General features: G+C 38.8%; 1 pseudogene; it reads right to left on the reverse strand.

The window, feature by feature from the left end:
• The window catches only part of LOC139713392 (uncharacterized), a 53,618-nt pseudogene extending 37,813 nt beyond the window's left edge, over nt 1-15,805 (reverse strand).
• Between the last annotated feature and the right edge of the window lie 523 nt (nt 15,806-16,328).

A 16,328-nucleotide genomic window follows, 5' to 3' on the forward strand; every position in this document is an offset into this window, starting at 1 on the left:
AGCACAAACAAAGAAACATATAATCAACTACAAATACAAATAATCGACTATACATGATCATCAGATCTGTTCTAAAAATAAATGGGTTTTAAGTTTCTTTTTGAAAACATTAATGGAGGTGGAAGACAAGCATCTTATATGTCTAACATATCAAATTATGATGACAGAGTCAAAGATTTATTCTTTCATGCAGCGGCAGCCCTAGCTCAGTTTGGCAGAGTTTCTGCCTCAAACATGAGACAAGCTGACTGCTATCACAAAGTGGAGCAAGCCTAGCCAAAGTCATGTGTCATACAACACCCAAAGGGATTCTCACCATATGATTGCTGGTTGAATGCTCACCATAGACATTTAATTGCTTTAATAAGAGTACCACAGCAAGCTTTTGCTCTTCAGCATGCAAATGCTGATGAGCAGTCGTGGATAACACAAACTAGCATCACCAACCATGTGCACTAATTCCATAGGCTTTTCATCAAAATTTGGAAGTTCCGCAGTTTCGGTACATTGAGACCTTAATTGGCTTGGACCATGCAAAACAATGTCCCAGGTATTGTATAAAAGAAGCTGTGAAAGGTCTTTGTTTCTGATTTGGAACAAGATTTTGCCATTCAACTTGGCCTTGTCTCATCAAATACAGCATCTCATCTTTCAAAGAATGCGACTTCTCGTACCAATGCTATTTACTAATTGCATATCTGCACACCCTTGTCTCTACCTGGCTAATGAGTGATACTCTGTCACTTGGACACTTCATAATTATGATTTGTCCACTTATTTCTTTTGTTGGTTGACAGACTTCTCTCATCCAGTGGTATCATACTTGACATACTTGAATTATTAAGCAATTTTCATGGAATTTGTTTTCTTAGAATCAATTCATGTACTGACAATCAACATCCCCCAAGTACTCTAATCAAAACCAATTTTTAACCCTCCCAAAGGTGCATTTATACAAGATGAATTATGAATCTACAAGATCAGTACTGTAAATGCTTAAACAGTAGCAAACACTCATGGCCAACATTTGCATTAAAAAAAGAGAGAGAAAAAAAAAAAGATGTGACAGCCCGGCTCAAAACCCACTTAGAGTCATAGATTAGGATTCTCTGTAATGGGCGATATACATGTACATCATTTAGGTCGTTCTACTCAAAGTTTTTAAGTTTGTCATACCTGGGAGAGCAATCTGTTTTCTACCTACTGTTAAAATGTAAAATTTGGCGGCTTCAAACAAAACAGAAATCAAGATATTAGCAGTTTTTCTGGACCATATTTTTTCAGACAGGTGCTTGCTGCTTTCACTGGGTTTTAACCCTTACTGTACCAAAGAGTTCAATGTGCACAACTTTTACACACAATCCTATGAGTAGGTGATATAATGTGACATGCAGAGGGTTTATTGATAGTTGTGTACAGTACGCCTGAGTGACCCTACTCTTTAAATCCTCTTTTCTCTCTTTTTCTATAAAACTCTCTCAAACTTAAATCATTTTTTGAATAGGATTATGTGGACCAGTTTTTAACAAGTTATATATCATTTTGAAGTTTAGAGCTTACTCGATTTTAAACTATATAGACAAATGGAAATTAATTTTGGCTTATTTTGTGTGTGTGTGTGTGTATGTGTGTGTGTGTGTGTGTGTGTGTGTGTGTGTGTGTGAGTGTGTACATGTATTGGTATTCTAACTGGTGACCTCTAAAAAAGAGAACAAACCGTCACCACTTGGAATTCAATAGGTCATCAGTTGTCAACAATCGATGCGGTTTATTCCGTCAATGGAAGTTGTGAAGTAATTCAATAGATTTTCTTCCCGAGTCATCGGTTTGAATGCCGATACAAGTTTGTGTGTGTGTGTGTGTGTGTGTGTGTGTGTGTGTGTGTGTGTGTATTCTGGGCTGGGTGGTCACAAATGACAACTCTCAATGACAACACTTTTGGCAACAGAAGTGAAGAAATACAATTATTGCACTTAAGAACTGTAGCTTTGATGATTCACAAGAGATTGAATCTTACCTGTGCCAAAGCATCCACCATTAGACGGTTCTTCGGTATTCTGGATGGCAACAGGGGTGTCATCGATGGACATATCATTGTTCTGCCGGAAAGCTTCGTAGAATCGTCTGCAGTAGTACTTGAACGATGTGAAGCCCTGCCATGGTATCAATCATAACTTTAAATTGTCAGCATCTTGACCAGCGAAAAATAATGACAGAACAATATCCTATCTCGTAAATCCTTCACTTTGAATAAAGAATGGGCGAATTGAAATCACTGGCGTTATGTGATCTAGGTTGCGATGAAAATTGCTTTAAAACTGGTAATTTTAATCAAATGAACCATCCCCTACCATGACTTGAAAAGTTATACCTAAAAGCACACCTTTTCATCGAGATAGATAACCACTGTTTGTTATACAAAGTACATCAGGACCTTTTCACACAATTCACATAGCGAGACAAAGAGTCCATGATCACAGAACATACCTGATCAACAGCGTCAGCTGGGAGTGATGGGTCCCTGGAGTTACCCTCAGGATCCAGGGTGAATATCTGGCCATGTCCAACCGTACTGCTGGAGATCTGTCCAGCCACCACCCGCACCTCCAGCTCGTAGGGAAGGACGCGGACGTAGTCCCTGGCACAGGACGTGAAGACCACGCCGTCTAGCTTCGAGCTATCCATGGTGACACAGTAGGTGAAGATGTAGTAGCCCGGAGAGTACGTGGATGGGCTCAGCAGGATGTTGGCCGTGTTCGCATCTTCGATGTAATATGGGCTGGAGGACGGCAGGCCGGTCAGATTCAAAGCCAGTCCGTCCATGAGGACCTCACCACTAGTGACGTTGTATTCCTCCACAGTCCACTCCTTGAAGTTGTCGTTGATCTTGCAACGGATGTCTGCAACGCCACTGAGCGAGAAGTACTCGAACACCTCCACCTCCCGGGGGTGAGTGTAGTAGACGTGACCGTCGCTGATGGAAACCTGGGGTACGTTGCAGCTCAGGTACGTCACGGCGAAGGCCTCTTCTATATCCACGCTGGAGACAAGGTTGAATCCGTGCACAATGAAGACAAAGCTGCCATTGCTGCCATACGTGTGCTGAAGTTCTATCCGATTGGTCAGCAAGCCACTGTAGGTCGCCGCGGGATATCGGGGATGCCCGCTGCATGAGGCTTCTTCGCCGAAAATACGCAATGGGCTCTGATCGCCATAGTCTACCGCCAGACAGGAGTTGAAACCAATTTGAGCGACAGTGATGGTGAAATTCTTTGGCTGATTTGGAGTTGTGGTATCCCCCGTCGACACCTCTATGCCATAGATGGTACGGTACAGTTCGAAAGTGGCGCTGATGATGTAGGGGCCACTGATTGGGTTTGATGCACGAACCATGGCAGTGTACTCCCCAGGCTGAAAAAAAAAATAACAGAGGTGATTTTGAAACTAAAAGAGCTAAGCTCTCAGGATGGCAATGTTCACATTAAGGCAGACTAAATTTATTCTTTGATTGATCATAGGGTATTGATCTTTCAATTTGCCATATTTGCAAAAGAATTTGAAAATCCTGACAAGGCTAAAGCATATCATCTCTTGTCTCTTCAAGCCATCATATCTTTTGTGTGTGAGTGTGTGTTGAAGGTATTCGGGATCAAATGAAGACAATGTGGGTATTTCTCAGGAGGCTGTACTCACAAGAAAAGGAAACTTGTGACTATTATAAAATGATTATATACCAATGTTACATTATGCATCTTACATGGGTGATACAAGTTTCTTGACACCATTGTTGCACTTTTCACATGCATCACCAAAGTGAGGTGGTGGTGATGGGGGCAGTCTTACTAGTAATCACATGGCAAACTGCGTGAGGGCCAAATGGCACTCTTTATTACCGTGCTATAGCTGTGTTCATAAGTATCCTCTGAGGTGTTCTGTGGTACTGAGCCGTCACCAAAGTCCAGGTATTCATACAAAATTCCAGTGCCTAGGAGGAGACAAGTTTCCACATGTTGTGACAAGAGAAGTCATCAACAGTAACAAGAAAAAAAAAAGGACCTGATAATCATAGAACCAAGCTATCATTAAAAAATAATACATGTAGGTAAACATAGCACCTGTCAGTAGAGGACATGAAAGTACCATTCTTTAGCAAGCTTCAATATGAGACAGAGCATGCAGCTGCACCGTACAAATACAAATTACGGGCACAACTCTAACATGCCATTTCAAAACTGAGTTTTGTGTTATATTACATTAATTTGAAATTTGCTGATTATCACTCTAAGAATTCAGGTGATATACCTGCTCTGTGACAGTTTTATCGGCAATATAATGTTTGAAGAACTGCTATGTGGGAGATGCTAGAGTGAGCATCAGCCTTGAGCATAGATATCATTAAAAGAATAAGGATGCATTACAGCTGGTTTATATTCAAAGACTAGAAGCAAACACTACACCAAATAAAAGTCAATTTCTAATGCTAGCTTCATTGTACATAATGTGATGATAATCTAATAATGAATATCACTTATATTGCTTGCATTAATCAGGAAAAAAAATGCTGTACGAGCTGAAATTTTTGCGGTGGTTTTTATTTTCGCGAATTTCGTGAATCGCCTTTGAACCGCGAAAATAACAATACGCAAAAATAACAATGCGTGAATAGTAAAGTAACTTCAGTTAGACCCTCGCAACCTCGAAATTAATAACACGCGAAAATGTCCTCCTAGTAGCAATTCGCGAAAATATCTGTACGCGAAAATTTCAGCTCGTACAGTATTGAGGTAAGATACAGCATAATGTACAGTTGGTGTACATATGATAATTATAACAACAGCAACAACAACAACAAAATTAGGATTGAGTATGAACTTTCAGGCACTGAAATTGCCAGTAAATGATTAAACAAAATTGCAGTCATGAAGCTTATGGATGTGATATGTGAGAAAATGTTTACTATGATATAGATATGAATCGAAGAATAAGATATTTTATAACCAGACACTCATCTTGAGAATGTAGGTAAATGCTGCAAACATCATACACTCCTCATCCGTATTCATTTCTTTTTTTAATTTTGCAAACTTACTACTTTTGCAAGATTAACAATTCATCAGAACATTTCCTGATCGTAGATATGCAAAGTATAATTATTTCAATGAGAGAAATTGCTAAATTTTGTCTTGGAAATGAATGATGTGTATTCTACATCCATTCATTGCAGTTTTTGATTGCAAATTCAACCACTTGCAGAACTGTGTCATTCCAAGTTTGTGAAATATTCTTGCAAAATATAAAGTGTACATGTGTAATTATGGTATACAAATCTCAAATGGTAACTGCATGCATTCAGACAAATCATAGATGACATGTATCAATAGAATATAATGACTACAACTTGTCTTTTGCCACATTTTATTACCAGATGATAAGAGGGGTCTGAAAATGATAGGCCTCTCCAATGGATACTGAAGACCGCTGTAGCCGAATCCCGGCAGAGGGTCGCCGTCTGGGGGGATTTCTGGCTGATACAGGACTTCCAGGGAGATGTCGGGGGAAATGACCCCGTAGAGTTCCACCTGGCATTAGATCATGAAGAAATATTAAAAGAATCACTGAGGAATGGTGGGGCACGAGTAGTGAGCAATGACTGAGTGGACAAACAGCTCTTCTAATCACTATGCATTTCAAAAAAAGTTTACAGACTTTCTTAGAATGCTATAATTGCACGACTCTTCAGAAAATGCTCTCCCCACACTCTTAATAAAATACAATTACTTACCAGGGCTCAATATTGAAGGTAGTCCAGCAGTCTGGGGCCACTAGAAATAGATGTCAGGTCTCCACATTTCCAATAAAGCTACCCTTTGGTGGCCCGATCAGGCAACTACGATTTAAAATGGATTGTTATCTTTCCTTTTATTTTTGAGCCACTACATCTTTATTTTCAGGACCCCAAAATTTCAGTTTCAAAGACTTAAGTTGCCCAAACAGGGCACCAGAGAAAAAGAGTTAGTGTCGAGCCCTGTCTTCCCATATAAATAGTCGGCAGTGTAATCACAGTGCATGAATGTATTTTATGGATTAGCAGTATGCAATTAAGGTGTTCCTTGAGGATGGAATGATTTTGCTACAACACACATTTCCCACTGACACTTGCCCTAGTATACTCAGGAATCGTCCTCTACATGTTAATACCTGATTATTTTCTTCAGAATTTTCTTAGAAGTCATAGGTGGTCTGCAATTGTTTGGCCATGAATTTCACATTCATCAAGAAATCATTCATTGTGATGTGATAGAGACTACATGAATGATAATTCAAACCCACAAAGAATTTACATGTATCTCTCTGACTTACTTCCCAGGACACCTAGTGAATATGTGGTCAACCCTGCTCTTAATTACATAATTTAGAAATATCCTGTACATCCCATTTCCAAGAGACAGAGAAACCCAGTACCCTTTCTTCAAAGGTGACCCTGTTGATGAAATTCTCGATGATGACGGACACAGTGTACGTGCCCGGGAACTGGACGTTGTGGGTGTAGCTCTCCAGGTCCCCCTGATTCTTTAGGGTCATCACGTGTGAGCTGTTGTCATAGTAACTGCTGCTGAAGGTGATGTTGGGGTCAGTACCATATGGGTCGCTTCCTGCGGCAAGGAGCTCCACTGTGATGTTGATGTAACCTGCCACACACACAAACAGAGAGCGTTTGCCATCGATAACTTGATGCCTCTTTAAATTTCACTACAGTTTAGGGTTATTGTTTTTTTGTTTGTTTTTTTCACTGCAAAATTTTGGCATTTCGCCAGCCAAAAGTGGCTCGAAAAGCCAAGAAGTTTATCCAAAGCCTGAATGAGAAATTTTTCCACAGGGTGCTTTGATTTTGCCTTGTGATACATCTCTGTATTCTCTCATGATGATTTCTTTTTGTCTTTCAGGAGCAAACTTAGCCATGATAAATGATGAATCAATATGTATGTTTTCAAAAGTGATTTGTCGATCAGTTCCATGCAGAAACAATAAATGAAATGAAAATGATAATACATCTATTTCTGATAAATATGTAAAGAATAAAATATGAGAGAAATGATGCTTATAAAATGGAAATATTCTGAGATTCTATCAAGTGGGTATGGAGGGAACTGACCAGTCAGCATTATTCAGATACTTCTACAACTCTTATCATTACATGCCTTTGATAAAATTGAGTGGATTTGAATGATTAACTAGTAAAGTGAAGAATTTCTTTTGCACAATTGCAAGACACAATGTAAGTGAACTTTTGAAAAAAAACAACAACAACAAACAAACAAACAAACAAACAAACAAACAAACAAACGAACAAACAAGCAAACAAGCAAACAAATAGTGTCTGCATGAAGGTGCTTTAGGTGAAATTAAAACTTGGGAGTTGCTACCATTTTGGGTGGCGTCTGGGAATGGGTGAGAGGCGGGCGAGTCCGGTATGATGCGGTAGTGTTCCTTCTTGACAGGATACTGGATGTAGATGGTCGTCGTTGCCGTCTCGGCGCCATGGAGATTGGAGGCAGTGACCGTGATGGTGACCACACCACTGGACATCTGGTAGAGATGGCTATGGATAACATCAGCCAGGGGTGCAGCTTAGAGAAGAAGAAAAAAAAAATGTCTCACGACTGTTCTATTCTCAACTCTTCCATATTCACCTTTACATATCAAGCACCAGAAAAAAAATAAAAATCTTAGATTTACCACTCTTTCAATTTCCTTCAATATTAATTAGTGATTCAAAAAGTCACATTTGAGCTAATTTGAGCTCTTTCTTGTCATGTATCATAATCCAATAATGACGATATAATAATTCCTGTAGTATGATTACCCCATGACTTGCTTGGATTAACAGAATTTATCCTATACTTTATTCAAGATGAAAACCGCGCAACAAAAACTCATAATTATCATCACAAAGAGATGTTTGTTGTTGCTTTTGTTTTGCTTTTGTTCTTGCTTAGAACTTTTTTCGTTTTTTTTTTTCTGCAGCTCTTTGAAAGAGAGATCACATTAATTAATCTGTAAAGGATTATTCCAAATTAAAAGAAATTCAACCACAAATTACAGTGTATCAGCAAGTAGTACTAACAATGGCATTGGAGCAAGTGAAGAGTAAAAGCCGCTGCATGCTATCTATTAGCATGATCTGACGATAATCCATGAATCTCTAGTAAGACATACAACATTAACCCGTCGAAGATGAATCCCGAGAATGCTCGGGCAGGTGTCTGTGGAAAATGTGTGCTTTAGCAAAATCAGTCCATTCGCAACAGGTTAATAATATCAATGGAACCAGTCTGTAGAGTGAGAGAGCTCACAGTAATGAATTACATATTTCATGCATGTGGATTCTCTCTGCAGAAAAATATGACTCATTATTCATCAGTGGCTTATTGGGGAAATATCAGACAATTATTGTTGCAGAAGGTCAATGTGCCAGTGACGATGTAAATGATATCCATTATTGCATTCCCCATGATGCAAGTCATTTTGTGGGCTTGCATTCCATTTCATTATGGGGAATGGGGGAGGTACAGCGTAGTCTTGACTGATAGCCAGAGGCCTTTTGAAGACAATATAGCCACAGATTACAAATTGCCCAACATCGACATAAATAAGCACTGAATTGATCAGTGTTTTAGTAATTCAGTGCTTATTTATATTGCTGTGCCTTGAGTACGTTAGTTATGTGGAATTGATGCATTATAAGTACCCTGTATTATTATTATTATCATTATTATGTAGGGCAATTTGTCAATCAGTTGGAATAAAAGCATCTCAACGGAAGAATGTCATGAATTTGAATATAGCCACAATTCTTAACTTAAGGGAAATTACACTGCATGACAATATGCTACCATAAAATACATGCTGCTGTATAGGGTTACAGCTGTCCACATGGAACATTGCTTTCTTTGAAATTCCCACAAGCCATTTAAAACAATTTTGAGGTGTACAGACAAGATTTCTTGGGATGGCTTGTGGCAAGCATAGCTAAAGAGACACAGCCACTTGACAGTCATTATCTCCAATGAAATACCTGTACAGTAAGTTTCTCGAATATAATGATCTCATACTACATGGACTCCAATTCTCCCTCTTTGAGGTCATTTTCTAAAAATATCCCACTCTCCAGCTTGATTGATATGCATTATGTTTGCCTCCTGCTTTCAGTTAAGTTTTCCACTGTCCAACTATAGTTTTGTCATATGTAATCAAAATAATGCTAACAGACCATCAGAGAGCATGTACAACCCTAGAACTTCCTGCACCCAGATGCACATGACATCACCCTTCGAGTTTATGGCATGTGCCATTAAAAGCATTATTTACCATTTGCAGATGAAACAAAAATCCAGCTTTGGGGCTTCAAAATAGTTTTAAAATGTGAGTTAGGCACAGAAACAACCATTGTAAAGAAAAAAAATATATAATCATGATAGCCAATGTTAAATATTGTTAAATATACAAAATCAATGCGAACAATAGTTACTATTGTTTCTAGACTAAACCATCTAGAGTTATGGTCTAGTGAGAAACACAGTGATATCTCACTACATTTTCAGTTTTACTGCAAAATTCTTACATGATAGGACATTTTGTGATACAACTGACCTACACATATGCATGAAATTTGGTAACTCGAAAATGTTGAAAATCACTGCTTCCAAAGGTAAACTGTACCTGTAAAGCACTCATGTATCGTGTGCAGGTTCTTGCAATTAAAGTCTCCGGTTTGCTAGAGGGTCCTGTTTAAGAGATGCCTTAAGGTTGGAATCGTTGATTAAAAATTACCCTCCTGACAAAAAGATCCCGTCATGTTATCAGGAGTTGTGTAACATATTTAAAGGATAAAATGTAATTTTTCCACTCAATTTCAAAGCAGTGGTGCAACTCTTACAGACATCCGTTTCGTTGAAGATGACACCATCTCCCCAGTCGATCTCTAGGGTGATCGGGTCGCCGGCAACGATAGATACAGAGAGGTTGACGGTTGATTCTCCGGAAAAATAGGGAACATCAGGAGTCAGCGCAATAGTCAGGTCTGTGCAGTGGAGAAGAATCAATTCAAATAGGCTGCTTTCACTTCATTTCCTTTCCACTTTATAAGCCTAACAGTGATATAACAAATGGTAAACTGGGTGAAGGTCTTTCTGTTGCAACAGATAGCAAAGAGACTAATAAATGAATACAATGCCAAAGGTATTTTGCTTATTTGGAAGAACCCATTCACAAAGTAAAGATCTTAAACTGATCATGCCTTTTGCACAATGAATCAGTAAGACATTTTCATCAAGTATTAACATAGGTAATCATCACATTGTAATGACATAAAATACCATCCTCCGGTTATCTTGAATATTACAATGCAGAAATCATCATTCTATGAGACATCGTTTTGCACTGTGTACATGCCAAGAAAATGTGAGATATTGAATTATTTCTGTCAAAGGGAAGACAGGTAAATTACAGTTGTGTCAGTAGGCCTATACATGTCAGTGAATATTTTGACACATGAACTAAAAACTTGTAACCTTTGTCTTATTACCTGAAAGATTTCAAGAACAATAAACAGGTTGTTTGACATCTACAGTAGATGAAATCTGTTATCTAAAGTAGATGGTAACAAAATCTGACAAGCATTTAACAGCAAAACTTTGACTATTTCAATGGTCATTCAACAGGTCAGTCATTGCGGTTGCAATCCTAGCTGTAGCAATCTTGGTTATTTAATTGTAATGGCGCATGCATAAAAGTTGTAATTTGTATCAAATAGAAAAATATGATTCTTACGGTGGATTAATGCGGTATCTTCAATAATTTTGTGTAACCTAATGAACTATCAACACATCTTGACAAGCTGTGAAATCGGAAACATGTCATGCATGAAATAAATACCACAGGTAAAGAAAATCATAATCATGTGATCATTCCCTCTTTTTTGAAGTGCCCAAAGAATGTGGTAAAAACCATAATCGACCTTAATAATCATTGTCATGACTGTCTAGATACTGGTGGTTTATTGGGAAGCATTCATGCAGAATAAATATCTCCCCATTCACATGTATCAACTATCATTTCACCCTAATGAGCCCTAAATGTGTTAAAAAAAACAACAACAACAATACACACACACACACACACACACACACACACACACACACACACACACACACACACACACAAACCAACCAACCACAACACAAAAACAAAACAGAACACAAGTCTAGCACATGCTTACTGATGACTGGTATCTGGACTGCGACTTCAGTTTCCACCACCTCTCCCTCAGCATTCACAGCATTGCTGACATTGGCTACGACAGGGTACATGCCAATGGTAGGATACGAGTGTTCAACTGATGCTGACAGCACCTCTGTTGCAGCAACGCGAATCTGAAACTGCCTGGCGAAAGCCGGTGCGACTGGACTCAAGACTCCATCTTGGGTTGGGGTCATTGAATCCACTCTGTACCCCACCGCTTCTCCGGAGCCAGTCATGCCTTCATAAGCCACTGCAGCACCTGCAGCTCCGACGGCAAAACCGAGGACATCGCCAATGTTTGCTGAAAACGTGCGGTCAGAGACAGGCAGCTCAATATAGTTGTGTCCGACAGAAGCGGTAGCATCGTAGATATACTTGACGGTGTACTGGGCACGCGGATCGGTTGTGGTGTTGGTGACGTAGCGGCTCGGTTTGCTTGGGCAGGTGTTTACATCACTAGCGGACACACAGCGGCTCTGGGTGAGGCAGTAGGTTTCCGTCCCAGTGGAGCATGTGTCCTGATACATGGGATTGGTGGGTAGACTCTCGTCATAAGCACATGATGCGGAGCACTGGTTGTCGATCAGGCAGTAGCTAAGACCAGGCCCAGTACATGTGGGTCGTAGAATCTGAGGTGTGAGATTAACAGCAAAAGTGGCTGATATAAACATTGCATGACTTGCTCTTCACTACACTGTAAGCAGTGAACAAGTTGACGGGGTCTGACTAGAAATCACATTTTCTAGTTACCATATTATTATGCTTATCCACATAAGAAAGCCACATGTATCTCAAGATAGAAATAATCTCTTGTCATTTCAAAGCTGGAAGCTGGGCTGGTACATGGAGCTCAATATTTTGACCAAACCCTCATAGAAGCAATACTAAAATGTAATGAAATGAACAAACAAAAGAGAAAACAAAACAAAAAACCAAACGTCAAAATGTGAAAAACTTCGTGAGTTTGTAGAACCTAAGTTGAGGTAATTGCTTTAACCCTAAAAGTCCTACAGCAATCTTCTTGCAGAATATTAATCCTGTTCTCATTGAATTGGCAAGTTTGAAAGCTACTGCTAGTCATATAAAGGGGGAAGAAATAGATAGAAGTAGTTAAATCCATTAAATCTGTAAAAAAAAAAAATAAAAAAAACAAGAATGCAATAAAAAATTGTAAACTTGAGAGAAGTCTTCTCATGTGTGCTGCTAATTTAACAATCAATTATAGAGTTAATAATGTGGAGGTATTTGATAATGCTGCAGTGGGAATGTACAATGGCATATAAAGTCAGAATAGGGCTGAAGTGAAAGTTATGATAAAACAAGAGAGCCCTGGGCCCAGTTCTTGCGTGAGCACCGGATTTCGTCCTCAAGGAACTTCAGCTGAGGCAATAATACACAAATTATGACAATATCTGTGGATAGCTGCCGCCCCCTTTGGCAGCACCATCCAAATATTGGGTATTAGGTTCCAACTCTATACTAGGAGCCCCTCTGGGGGCACCACCCCTACCATTTGTACAGACTATGATTCCCTTTCTACATTGATTTCTGTCAAGTTTCGTCACCAGTTTTCAAGGAGAAGAGAAGATGGAAAGGTGAAACAGTTTATGTGCGATGAACACTGCATAGCAAACGATCAACACAACACCACTAAAATGCAAATTCTTGGACTCGACAAGTTAAAGTTCTGTTCGATTTACTCACCAGAAATTTCATCTGGCCACCTGATGAGGCATAGACCTCAAGGGAGCGCACAGTGCCAGTGTCCAAGAACTCAAATCCAGGTAGAATCCAGATGGTATCCTGAGCGGGCACTACGGAGTCGAGGGAACTTTGAGCATGCTGGGCCACTCTTCCTACAGCAAACATGCTTGGAGCTGCAGAAACATACACACAAGTGAATGAATGGATGAACCATTGATCTAGTCACCGACTCTGAAATACAAAACCACAGATGAATATATTCATACAGAAAAAAACCCCAAATCAATCATATAATTGAGCACAACACATAAAATATCAAATTCAAAAACATATACTAAAAGCAAATGGGAAACAAACAATAGCATTAGTGCAAATCAGCATTAGAAACCTTAAAGACTATTGGTGATAAAAAAAGGTCAAATATTTACATCATGAACAAGACAATTAAAGAAATAGATATTTATACTTGCTACTCAAGCGCTTAGCTTGGGAAATGAATGCTTATACACAGTAGTCATAATACAGTACACTGACCTTTTTTTATTTGTACCTAAACATGTACACACAGATATGTAGGCCCTAAGTATCTCCACTTCACATAATGGCAAATATACCAAAGTGGCATTGCTTAAAGGGACTGTACTGTACTGGTTGAGGTGGGGATTTATGTTTTGAACATTCCTAAGTGAGATAATGAAAAGCCTCTTATGAAATATGAAAGAGCATGTAATTTTAAGAAGGATTCAACGTTCATTTGATGAAAATTGGTTTTCAAATGGCTGAGATATCCAAAAAAGTGCTAATAACAAAAGGCGACATGCCACAACTTTATTAGGATCTCTTTGTTTCACCTTGTTTTTGGATATCTCAGCCATTTCAAAACCAATTTTCAGCGAATAAACTTTTGATACCCCTTAGAACTGCATGCTCTTTGTCATCTCATAGAGTGGTTTCTGAATATCTCGCAAAACGTTAAAAGCTAAATCCTCACCTCGACCAGAACTGTACACACCCTTTAACAACAGTATTTATGTTTATAAATAAAATATCAAATTTGATTTTCTAAGATTTGATTTCTGGATTTTTCACAAAGTAAACAATGTTACAATGAAATCTTTCAAATACATGCGTTTGTACACTGGAAAGATGTCTTTCCAGCAGTTGCTTGCTTACAAGCACTGATTGCTTCCTCAGCTGCCATGCAAACAAATTGTGATTGAATTCAAGGTTGTCTGATAATTGCTACTCAATCATAAGGCCAGTCAATTATAACTTGTGTTGTACATAACTTGTACACTTGATGCAGACAATATAAGTGCATCAGTTGATAGGTTGCTACATAGACAGACTATTATCACAAGGAACTTATGGGCACAAAGTCAAATGGTTCAAAAAATACAAAAATAAGTTTGCATACATTTTTAAGCATGGAATGTACGTGAAATGCTGTGTCAGATAGCTATACCAGTGTTGAAAGAGAGGTACACATCTTCCATTTTTCGCTTGAGAAGACTAACATGGCAATTTAAAGGGAAGGTAAACCCAAAGATCAATGTGGATTGAGTGAAAGCAGCAATATTAGTAGAACACATCAGTGAAAGTTTGAAGAAAATCGGACAATCGATGCAAAAGTTATGAATTTTTAAAGTTTTGGTGTTGGAACCGCTGGATGAGGAGACTACTAGAGGTTATGACGTATGACAGGACAACAATATAAAGGAAATATAAAGAAAATTTCAACAAAAAAAAAAATCATTTTTCATGAAAACTACAAATTCCATCAACTTGATACTGACATATGTTCAGGGTAGCAATTATTCCCCCTGCTTTCTGAAAGCGGTTAGGCAAGTGCTCTTTCATGATGCTAGAAAAGTGAATTTTTGTTGATTTTCCTTTATATTTTCTTTGTATTGCTGTCCACTCATACGTCATAACCTCTAGTAGTCTCCTCATCCAGCGGTTCCAACACCAAAACTTTAAAAATTCATAACTTTTGCATCGAATGTCCAATTTTCCTCAAACTTTCACTGATGTGTTCTGCTGATATTGTTGCTTTCACTCAATCCACATTGCTCTTTGGGTTTACCTTCCCTTTAATGAGAATCAGCATTTATCAAAAGACTGATTTTATATCCATTGAATATTGAGGTGTTGCTAAAATCAAGAAAGATTTCTCTATCATAAATATACTTTCCAAAAAGGGTCATCTGTCAATTTGCACATGAACATGAGAAAGAACTTTGTAATGAAATAATGAGTTTCCATACTTAGTTATGAAATGTTTTCCCTGGTGGTTAATTTTTTTTTCTCCATCTACAAGCACCATACAGTTCACAGTATGATCAGCCTGCTGATATTGAGTACATAACCTGAGGTGAAAAATTTGACTAGTAAAGGAATATTATGTCATTGCAATTTCGTGGCTTACAATGGTATTGAGCAATACAGGTATAACAAAATGCTTACATTTCAATGTAGCTAAAAACCCTTCCCATCATATTCCACTCAAGATTCTTATTTTTTTTTTTTTTTTTGGGGGGGGGGGGGAGGGGGGCTGAATACTTTATTTTTCAAAGCAAGCTCAGTAACATTTATAACTCTATCTAACGAAGAGCAGTTTCTTTGTACTCACTGCCTATGTAGAAGGAAGAGCCAATACTCAAACTCAGGGTCATGTCAGACCCATCTGGATAGTGAGGCTGCAGTTGAAGGATTCGTCCGGCTCGACAACCTCTGGACAATCGAGGGCGACATCACTGATGGCCACATATGCTGTCACTTGAGCGGCAGCAAAGTCACTCTGGTCAATTAACAAAATCGTTCATGGCAAAAGGAAATGATCAAGATGGTGATGGATGATCCGTAACAGTTGAAAATGTTCATTTGATGATATTCTGTGAATTAGAATTATTGGATTTTTCATTTACTTAAAAACATGAAAATATGAGGAGTCTTGCAGGGGCTGCAGAACATTCGGGGGGGGGGGGGGGGGAGGGGAGCTGCAGGACCTTGGGGTGTTGAGGTTCAACTACCCCCTTCCTCCTCCCCCCCCCCCCCCCCCCCCCCACCCAACTGCTTAGACAGGAAGAATCTAAGTCCCCCATGGACAGAACTTTTTCAAAATCATATGGGAGTTCAGATTTGTTGTTATTTTTCTTTACCTTACCTAAGGTTTACATTACCACTATTTTGTTCAATGGCCAGTAGGCATATTTGCCATTGCAGTTACATCACATTTATCCAAGAAATATTGAAAACACTGCTGCTGTAGAATGTAAGAAGTCTATCATGTCACCAAAATAAATATCGTGAGCAGATAGTAG

Source organism: Diadema antillarum, unplaced genomic scaffold (genome assembly GCF_040938485.1).
Source record: "Diadema antillarum isolate AM-2024a unplaced genomic scaffold, OU_Dant_1.0 seq00001956_RagTag, whole genome shotgun sequence".
Lineage (NCBI taxonomy): Eukaryota > Metazoa > Echinodermata > Echinoidea > Diadematoida > Diadematidae > Diadema > Diadema antillarum.